We start from the raw sequence: 10,349 nt of genomic DNA, 5'->3' as shown, positions 1-10,349 counted from the left end.
CTTCTCAGAACACTGCTGCTACAGCTGCTAAGTCGTTTCAGTCGTGTCTGACTCTATGCGACCCCATAGACGGCAGCCCACCAGGCTCCCCCGTCCCTGGGATTCTCCAGGCAAGAACACTGGAGTGGGTTTCCATTTCCTTCTCCAATGCATGAAAGTGAAAAGTGAAAGTGAAGTCGCTCAGTCATGTCCGACTCTACACAACCCCATGGACTGCAGCCTACCAGGTTCCTCTGCTCACGGGATTTTCCAGGCAAGAGTACTGGAGCGGGGTGCCATCACCTTCTCCGAAGGACAAAGAAATATTTTTGTAAAATTCTAGGAAGAAAATCATTAGTGAAGCACTTTGCTCTGGATTCTCTCTATGTGCCAGGCATGGGCAATATGAAGATGACAGAGACACTGTTCTTGACTAAAACAAGCTCACATATAGAGAAGGTAAAACACGCTAAATAATGCTGAGCTGATTTGACAATGCTGGGCACTGTTAGCTGAAGGTAATATACAGGGATCAGAATTTAGATGGCTCTGGATTTTTCAGTAGCAACACAGGAGGAAGGCTTGGAAATTCCCATGATGATGGTGAATGGCAATATCAGCCTTAGTGGCTGTGTTCAATGAAGAAGGGATCCAGTCCAAACTATACAGCAAGGCAGAGGGCCCTTGCCCAGGGCTTCTCAGAGTGAGGAACAGGGCTTGCAACATTAGCATCACCTGGGAACTAGTTACAAGTGAAAATGTTCTATCCCTACCTCAGAATACTTGAGTCTTTCGGGACTGGGGCCAAGGAATCTGTGTTATAATGAGCCTTCCAAGTAATTCTGATGAATGTGCAAGGTTGAGAACAACTGGTCTAGGTGATTATTCTTCCAAGAGATAAAATTGTAAGAGCATCTGCTGCTTGGGAATAATTTATGAAGATAATTGGACAATTACTGAAGAGGCTGAGGATAAGTTAGCAGTAAATGTAATACAAAGGAAACTAAGCAAAAGAAAAGAAAAGGAAATGATTAAACCCAGGGAAAACAAAACATTATATGAAAAAGATTAAGTAACCATAGTTTTACTATATAATTCAGATCTGAGTCACACGTGTAGTTATCATAATCATGTAAATACTAAATACTGACCTAACCACAATTACAATGTAACTGTGCTAGTAAGTATGGTGGGTGACTACAAGGCTGCTTATATAGTGGGAAGTAGGTATGTGAAAAAGCGTGAAATCGCCATCTTCCACAGTAGAAAGTCCATAGATAGTAGCTGATATTGAAAAATCAATTTGGAGAAATACACATACACATATATATATATATGTCTGTAACTTAAAGATTAATACTAGAAGCATCAGCAGAAGTTGAAAATAATTGGCTCCCAGACAAGGGAATGGGGAAAGTTGATGTTTTTTCATAGTAAATCTTGCCAACTAAGTTGACCCTTTCTACTCTGTGCATGTTTAACTTGGATAAAAAGTAAAATCCAAAATAAACAAATAATACATTCCCTCTCCTCTTTGAAGACACTTTCCCAGTTCGTTAATAATCATTATTTCTTCTTAACTCTTAGAGCACTCACTGTGTAGTCCAGGGGTCAGTAAATTATAGACCAGACCCCCTGTTTTCATGAATAAAATTTATTAGAACCCAGCCACCTTCTTTCATTGACATATTATCTATGACTGCTTTCATACTACAACAGCACAGTTGAGCAGTTGTAAGATAGACGAAACAGCCTTCGATGCTATAAATATTTATTATCTGACCTTGTATAGGAGAAGCTCACCAGCCCTTAATCTAGTCTACCCACCTAGCAACTAAAACAATTCTCTGAATTTTTGTATTTTGTTTTTTCTGCCAGATCTCACTCAGTTCTCACCACAAACATGCTAGTAGGGTGTTACCACAGTGCCAATGAAACAAGCTCAGAAATTCCAGCTGAGCTGTGTCTGAAAGGTTTATCTTCTTTCCACTGGCAGTGTTGCTTGCGTACAATCAGTTTTTCATATTAGTATTGCTTGCCTTTTCTAGATGAGAATTTCATTTAGTGCAAGAACCATGTCTTAATCATCTGTGTATCCCCTACTCCTGGAACACAGGAAGCACTCAGAACAAAGCTCCTGATTAGAGACAATGAAGAAGAAGGCAAGAGGACCACTCCTGAGTCTCAAAGCAAATTCCATGTATTCAAAGCGACTATTGTGATCCTGACTATTATATTTTCTAGAAGACCAACATATGCCCTGAGCTGCTTTTTAGTTGATGCTTCCTGAATAAATAAATAAAGCATTATTGTCTGGAAGAGGTCGCAGGGGCAGGTATCAATAATGCCCATTCATCTTCTTGTGGTAAAGCTCAGGTTTCCTGTTTTGTATTTGTCTCATCCTAGACTGGAAGCTCTCGGAGGCAGAGGTTTCGTGTTTATGTGCCCAGGAAATTCTGGGCACCTGTGTTGTTCCATGACTAATTGCTAAAAATAAATGAGTAATAATGCATTGTTGGTGTGAGGTTTGCTTCATGTCCCGAAATGTATTCTGAAAACATTGATTATGAACTTTCTCTAACCAAAAGAGTCTTCCAAAAGCAGAAACCTGGTGAGAATTACTCAAAGGAAAATGACATTATTGTTTTGGTTGGAGAGTTTCTTATGACTGATATATAACTAGCTATGTACACTGTCAACACTGACTTGAGTAAAAGCAATGCTGTTTTTCTTTAAAGTGAATAGAATTATTGAAGGAGAATTCGCGGCTTGGAAGGAACCACAGAGTACATCTATTCTCACCATCGATCCCCATTACAACATTTCCTAGTTGTTATCCAGCTCGTACTTAAATACTTTGCAGAAAGAGAAATCCCCTGCCTACCAAGGTGGTCAGTTCTCACTTCAGTTTGCTTATTCATACTTTCAAACACTTTAAACTACCTTTCAAATGTTCAGACATCATTTCAGACTCTGATAGTTATTTGTTTCTGTGAGGTTGAAGTGTGAGTTCTTACAACCTACATTAATAAATCTGGTTTTAATATCTTAGAAGCTCACAAGTCTAATCCATCCTTTATATACAGTCCTTCAAGTATTTGGAGGGAATATCCTCTTCCTTGGTCATTCTTACCTCTGTACTAAACATCTCCAGTGCCTGAATTCTCTATTCTTATGACATGATTTTATGTCTTCACCTCCATTCCAGTTTGTTTATACTCTTCCAAAAATAGTATCACCAAAATTATTGCTCCAAATGTGATCAGACCAGATGAAAGGAAAATCTAGTGTATTACTCTTTCTTTGTTCACTGTATTTGTTAATACAAACTTAGTAGTCATCATGTTTGGGGCACGAAACTGCTACTATTTATTCCTATTGAACTAATTATTAAATCTAAGATCCTTAGCACTTATTTAAGTGATTGCTTCTAAGTCACATTCCTCTCATTATATATTTATGGAAATAGTTTTAGGAACTTGGTTTCTTTATCTTTATATATATATAAATTAATGTCACTATGTTATTAACTCCAGCTAATTGTTTAATTTTTAAAAAACTAGTTAGATTCTGGACTACAGAGAAGAAAGACACACAATTTCTGCTCTCCAGGAACACAGTCTAGTGGTAATGATGGACAATTTAACAAAGAATCATAAATCAGGGTAAGTACAATGACTATAAAGTCAAAGTAACGACGACCTATAGAAGGAACACACAAACTTTTACTATTCTTGTTGTTGAAGTCTTAAGGGAGACAAAAAGGCAACACTATGAAGACCTCTCAGAAGAGGTGATATTTGATGTGTGCCGTGAAGGGTAGTGGAAATTAACCAGGCCAAGAACAGATAAAGGACATTATGGGCTGTGCTGTCCAACATGTCAGCCACTAGCCACATGCAGCTACTGAACCCTTGCCATGCAGTGCGCGCATGCTGAGATGCGTTCTAAGTATAAAATATGCATGAAGGTGAGGCTTCCCTGATGGCTCACCGGTAAAGAATCCACCTGCCAGTGCAGGAGACACAGGTTTAAACCCTGGTCTGGGAAGATCCCACGTGCCACGGAGCAACTAAGCCTATGCGCCACGGCTACTGAAGCCCTCACGCCCTGGAGCCTGTGCACCGCAACAAGAGGAGTCACCGCAACGAGAAGCCGGTGCACCGCAATGGCGAGACGCCTCCGCTCGCTGCAGCTAGAGAAAAGCCCAACAGCGGCAAAGATCCAGCACAGCCAAAGGTAAACAAGCATCTGATTTTGAAGACTTGGTAAAAAAGTGGAAATAAAATATCTCATTAACAATTTTTCTATTGACCGTAGGTTAAAATCACCATATTTTGGATATATTTGGGTTAAAGTACATTATTAAAGCTAATTCCAACAGATTCTTTTTACTTTTCTAACTTGGCTACTAGAAATGTTGAATTTACTTCTGCAGCTCATCTTATATTTCTGCTGGATAGTATTGTTCTAAAAAGTAAGAACAGGCAGAGAGATGAGATGAATAATGAACAACCAATTTGGATAAATATACATACTATAATTTCAAACACATCATTAAGGAATATTTAAGGCCTTAAAGCCTTAAGGCCTGACACTCATCTCTTTCTTTGGGATTGATGGCAACCTTTCACATTAGTACAAGTCCACCTAGGTATACTGTGATTCAAATGCTGTTTCTTCATATTGCTCATGTTTGTTCTCCAAAACAGAAAACACTTTTTATAATGTCTCAGTCTTTCTGAGAAATTATGTTTCAATGTGTTCCACTGTTCCTAAGAAGATCCCTGAGACCATTGCCCAGGTCCGCAGAGTGCTGATCAGCCTGGTATAACACAGACTGATTTTTCCCTCTTTCCCCATTTGATTTACCCCATTTCCAACTCCATTCCAGAGGATCACTTCCCAAGAGACTCCAATCACACACAAGCCTTTCCTCAGGCTCTGCTTTGCAGAGTACATCATGAGAAACACTGGGCTGAAAGAAGCACCAGCTGGAATCAAGATTGCCGGGAGAAATATCAATAACCTCAGATATGCAGATAACACCACCCTTATGGCAGAAAGTGAAGAAGAACTCAAAAGCCTCTTGATGAAAGTGAAAGAGGAGAGTGAAAAAGTTGGCTTAAAGCTCAACATTCAGAAAACGAAGATCATGGCATCTGGTCCCATCACTTCATGGCAAATAGATGGGGAAACAGTGGAAACAGTGTCAGACTTTATTTTGGGAGGGCTCCAAAATCACTGCCAATGGTGATTGCAGCCATGAAATTAAAAGATGCTTACTTCTTGGAAGGAAAGTTATAACCAAGCTAGATAGCATATTGAAAAGCAGAGACATTACTTTGCCAACAAATGTCCGTCGTCAAGGCTATGGTTTTCCCAGTGGTCATGTATGGATGTGAGAGTTGGACTGTGAAGAAAGCTGAGTGCCAAAGAATTGATGCTTTTGAACTATGGTGTTGGAAAAGACTCTTGAGAGTCCCTTGGACTGCAAGGAGATCCAACCAGTCCATTCTGAAGGAGATCAGTCCTAGATGTTCTTTGGAAGGAATGATGCTAAAGCTGAAACTCCAGTACTTTGGCCACCTCATGCGAAGAGTTGACTCATTGGAAAAGACTCTGATGCTGGGAGGGATTGGGGGCAGGAGGAGAAGGGGACGACAGAGGATGAGATGGCTGGATGGCATCACCGACTCGACAGATGTGAGTTTGAGTGAACTCCGGGAGTTGGTGATGGACAGGGAGGCCTGGCGTGTTGCAATTCATGGGGTCACAAAGAGTCAGACACGACTGAGTGATTGAACTGAACTGAGGCTAAAATCACTGTTAAAAGGAGTGGCTCTGGAAAATCAGACCCCCCAGATGGGATTCAGAAATGGTTTCACTCTCTGGTTAAATCACAATAGAATACCTTTGATAATAACCCCTTGTATGCTATAACATCAGTAAGATGTTTGTTGGTGGTGAATTTAGTCGAAGTGCAGAAGGTAAGGGGGCTTTCCAGGCAGCTCAGCAGTAAAGAATCCGCCTGCAATGCAGGAGATGTGGGTTCAATCCCTGGGCTGGAAAGATTCTCTGGAGGAGGGCATGGCAACTCCAGTATCCTTGCCAGGAAAATTCCATGGATAGAGGAGCCTGACGCACTACAGTCCGTGGGGCTGCAAAAAGTCAGACACGACTGAAGTGACTGAGCACACACGCACGCAGAAGGTAAAACACTGGACTCGTGCAGTAGTACTGGCACTGGAATTGCATGAATCATAATCAGATCGAACCTAAATTTATCTGCCTAGTCCTTGAGTACATATTTGGAATGAGTATCCTTAGCACCTGAGAAAATTCTCAGGCTGATTTCCTGATCCCTGGCACACAGCTATTTTATATAAAGAGTCAAGGAAAGAGCTATTTATCGGGTGACTCAAAAAGCTTATTAGAGTAAGCATGGTCAGGAAGAACAGAGGTCTGCACAACTTGTGCAAGCTATCATGGAAGCTGTCACGCTACTGGAGATGTCTGACCTAACAAACCAATGGTGCTAGAGGCACATACAGTAGATTAAGATGCTGTCTGCAGTCTCTGACAAACCCTGATGCAAGCGTCATGCAGACAGCAAAGGGTTCTGCCACAAAGCCATGCCATTAGCAGTAGAGAGTAAGTTGCCATTTTAAAAGCAAGTCTTCTAGACCTTAGTGAAGACTGAGTGACTGACAATTAGACACTCAAGTTTCAGCTGGAGCTGCTCTCATAATGTAAGCATAATCAGATCCAGTGAGTCTGAAGTGCAGGCAGGCAGAGCAGTTGCCCACTTGTCTGATGGAATAGGTCATGAGAAGACCTAAAGATAACAAGTAAGTTGTATAAACTGGTGTCATCCCACATCATCTCTCTGCATCGCACTGAAGCCTCTCCTTTAATTTAAATCTATAGCCTCATAAAACTAGTTAACCCAGGAGGAACAAAAACATGGTCCTGGTTCACCAAGTATTAAAGCTGAACTGATCTGGTGGGCTTCCCTGGTGGCTCAGACGGTAAAGAATCCGCCTGCAATGCAGGAGACCTAGGTTCGACCCCTGGGTTGGGATGATCCCCTGGAGAAGGGAATGGCAACCCATTCCAGTATTCTTGCCTGAAGAATCCCCATGAACAGAGGAGCCTGGCGGGCCACAGTCCATGGGGTTGCAAAGAGTCAGACACAACTGAGCAATTAAGCACAAACTAGTGGCCACCATTTACTTAAATCCCAGCCTGCTGCCATTTTGCTCAAAGCTATTCTTCCAAGTAAGTTCTACCAATAAACCAAAAGGCATTATTCTAAGATGATGACAAGAGTCAAGAGCAAATACTTACATAGTCTTACCAAAATATCCCTACTCGAATTGTGCATGTTAGTCATTAGCATGAGAAGGACTAGCCAGGGCTGGAAATGACCCAGCTAAACCTAGTCAGGAGCAAAGACCACAACCAATCTGTGAATGAATAACATGCCCAGTCTAGGTTAGCCTGGCTCAGTGGATACCCAGTGACCACAGAGCTGTGAGATGTGGTAATAAATGTAGACATCTTAAGTCAATGAATTTGGGGGTACTTTGTTACGCTGTCAGAGCTAACCGGTAGAACTGGTAGCCTTTTCTCACACAGTGAGAAATGGCAATGGCACAAATCCTGAATCGGAGCCTGCTGGACATGTTAAAAAACAAGGGAGCTAGAGTGAACAGAATGGAGTGAATGAGCATAAATTCACAGGAAACAGAGCAGAGAGGCAGTGGAGGAAGAGACAGTGAGAGGCGTGTCGGCATGGTAAAGACTTCGGCATTTGTTCTAAGAGAGATGGGAAGCAGCTGGGAGAATCTGACCTGAGAAAAGATGTGATCGGGACTATTTTTAACCACATTGTTCTGATTTCTAGTCTGAGAATAAGAAGGCAAATGTAGAAGCCGGGGCAGTAGTTAAAAAAAAAAAAAAAAAAAAACTACTGCAAATATCTAAGCAAAAGATGATGATGGTTTGGCCTAAAATTTCCAAGTAGTGGGGAAGTTGTGAAATATGAGAAGACTTTAGATACAGTTTGATGACAGAGAGAAAGGAATTTGCTAATAGATTGAATACAGGGTGTCAAAGGAAGACTGGGGTCCAGGATTACATCAAGAATTTGTCAAGAACAACTAGAAGAGCCAAGATGACATTTGCTGAAATGTATTCCTAGGTCGAAAAGATCCCCTGGAGGAGGGCATGGCAATCCACTCCAGTATTCTTGCCTGGAGAATCCCCTGGACAGAGGAGTCTGGTGGGCTACAGTCCATAGGGTCTCAGAGTCGGACACAACTGAAGAGACTTAGCACGCATGCACATACACGTAAGGCTGCAAAAAGAGTAGGTTTGGGGATTAGCCTATCTTAAGATATTCATAACTTCTATCAGGAATTGTTTTTAAAGACTTGGACTGAGTCCCAGTTGGATAAGCAGTCTAATTGAGATGAATATTTGAGTAACTCTGATTAAATGTTGCTTTTCAGTTCACTGCTTTTCCTCAATCTCATAAGGATACTAAAAGCTATCCTGTACTAGTTCATAAAATTTAGGGAACATGCCTCAAAACATTCAGGGGTATTTCAGACTATATTTCTAATATAACAAGTGTAACCCTGTCATCTATTCTTTATGTTTACAGGGCTCTGTGGCAGGCCTTGTGATTTCATGTTATTAGCACAGAAAAGATGGATAAGTTTGATTTCTATAGGAGGGCTTCACTTCTTCTGTCCTTAGCAGACACAATTTCCAATAGCAACCCAAAAACAGGATTTATGGATTTGGAAGGAAGGCCCTAACAAATCCACTGTTGAGCATTTCAGTTAGAGTTTTGAATGATCAATATTCAGCAAGTTGCTATTAAAACTCAATTAAGTCTTTTCTTGTGTAGCAACATTTTGAGCATGGTGAGGAGATGGGGAAGAGCTGAGCTTTTATTACAGGTGAAGAGAAACTATCACTTCTTGCTCCCAATCTCCCCAAACATATCTAACCGACATCCTGATGACTGCATTTTTATAATCCTATTGTTCTCCCTTGCAGAGTTGAGTTGGTTTATATTTCTGGTTTCATTGGATGTTTTTATTAAAAACAAAATCAGTCTGAAACAAGAAGTCAGGGAAAAATTAATTTAATCTGAACAGGCTTGATTGAAAGAAGCTCATTTCTTATAGTTCTGGAAAGCACATTTAAAATATACCAGAACTCTTTCAAAGCTGATGTGTATTCTAATGAAGAAAGAAAACTCAAATCCAGACTTTCATTTATATGTATAATCCACTTGAGATAGGAGGAAAAATGTCAAGCAGTCAAATTAAACAAGCCACAAGTAGGAGTTGAAGTAAAAGACATTAGCAGAATCTTGATAGGAAATAGTTGTGTGTGTGTGTTTTTTTTTTTAAGTTGATTTATGTACTAGGAGAAATATGGTGAAGGGTGCTGGAGGGGAACATGAGCAAAAGATATACAATGTTACTGATGCAAAGGAAACAAGAGTGTATTCACATACACAGGACAGGTAAGAACATACGCCAGGCAAAAAAGGACATTTATTCTTACTGATAAGAATATGCCATTAGGCGCCCAGAATATACTAAATCTGTAAGTAAGAAAATCTAATTAAACTCAAGTTTGACAGTTGATATTTAATTTCAGTTCACTGTTTTAATTTCTTGCTATCAAGTTGAAGGATTTTTCCTGTTTGGGAAACTATTTCAAGAAAAAAGTTCTTGATTGAAACTGTGTAAGTAAGAAGACAGAATTAGGTATTAAAGAAATTTAAGTGAAAATAGACAAATTGAAACAATAAAGCAGGCTGCAGCATAAATGGAACATCTTGGTCAGTAGTACTTGTGGTTAAGAAGTTTTTTAAAAAAATTTCCAAACCTTCTCTGAAATTGTCCACTTTTCTTACTATTAACGATTAATGAGCAATGATCAAAGCAGACTTTTAAATAAAAATATTTCTTCAATGTGCACACCTACTTTGTATGTCTGCTTATTGTCAAAATTTGCATGAGAAAGTAAACTTCACATGCTCAGAATAGATAATTAAGGACATATTTTTTTGGCAGAGTTATTTGAATCCATTTGAAAAGAATTCAGATCCATCTTGAAAGGCTGAAGATCTCAGCCAACTCTAATCATATCTCTAGTTAATTTAAAGGAGATGCTCCTAAGTTTATCTCAAATGATCAGAGTCCCAGAAAATGAACACAATAAATACAGAATTTAGATTAACCAATTAAAAAATATAGCTGAAGGAGATGCTTGACAGACATGCTACAAACAGAACTTTGAGGGACAGTTAAGGATTTTGCCACCATTTCAAGAAAATACAC

Source organism: Ovis aries, chromosome 9 (assembly GCF_016772045.2).
Source record: "Ovis aries strain OAR_USU_Benz2616 breed Rambouillet chromosome 9, ARS-UI_Ramb_v3.0, whole genome shotgun sequence".
Classification (NCBI taxonomy): domain Eukaryota; kingdom Metazoa; phylum Chordata; class Mammalia; order Artiodactyla; family Bovidae; genus Ovis; species Ovis aries.
Note: the sequence above shows the minus strand (reverse complement) of the source record.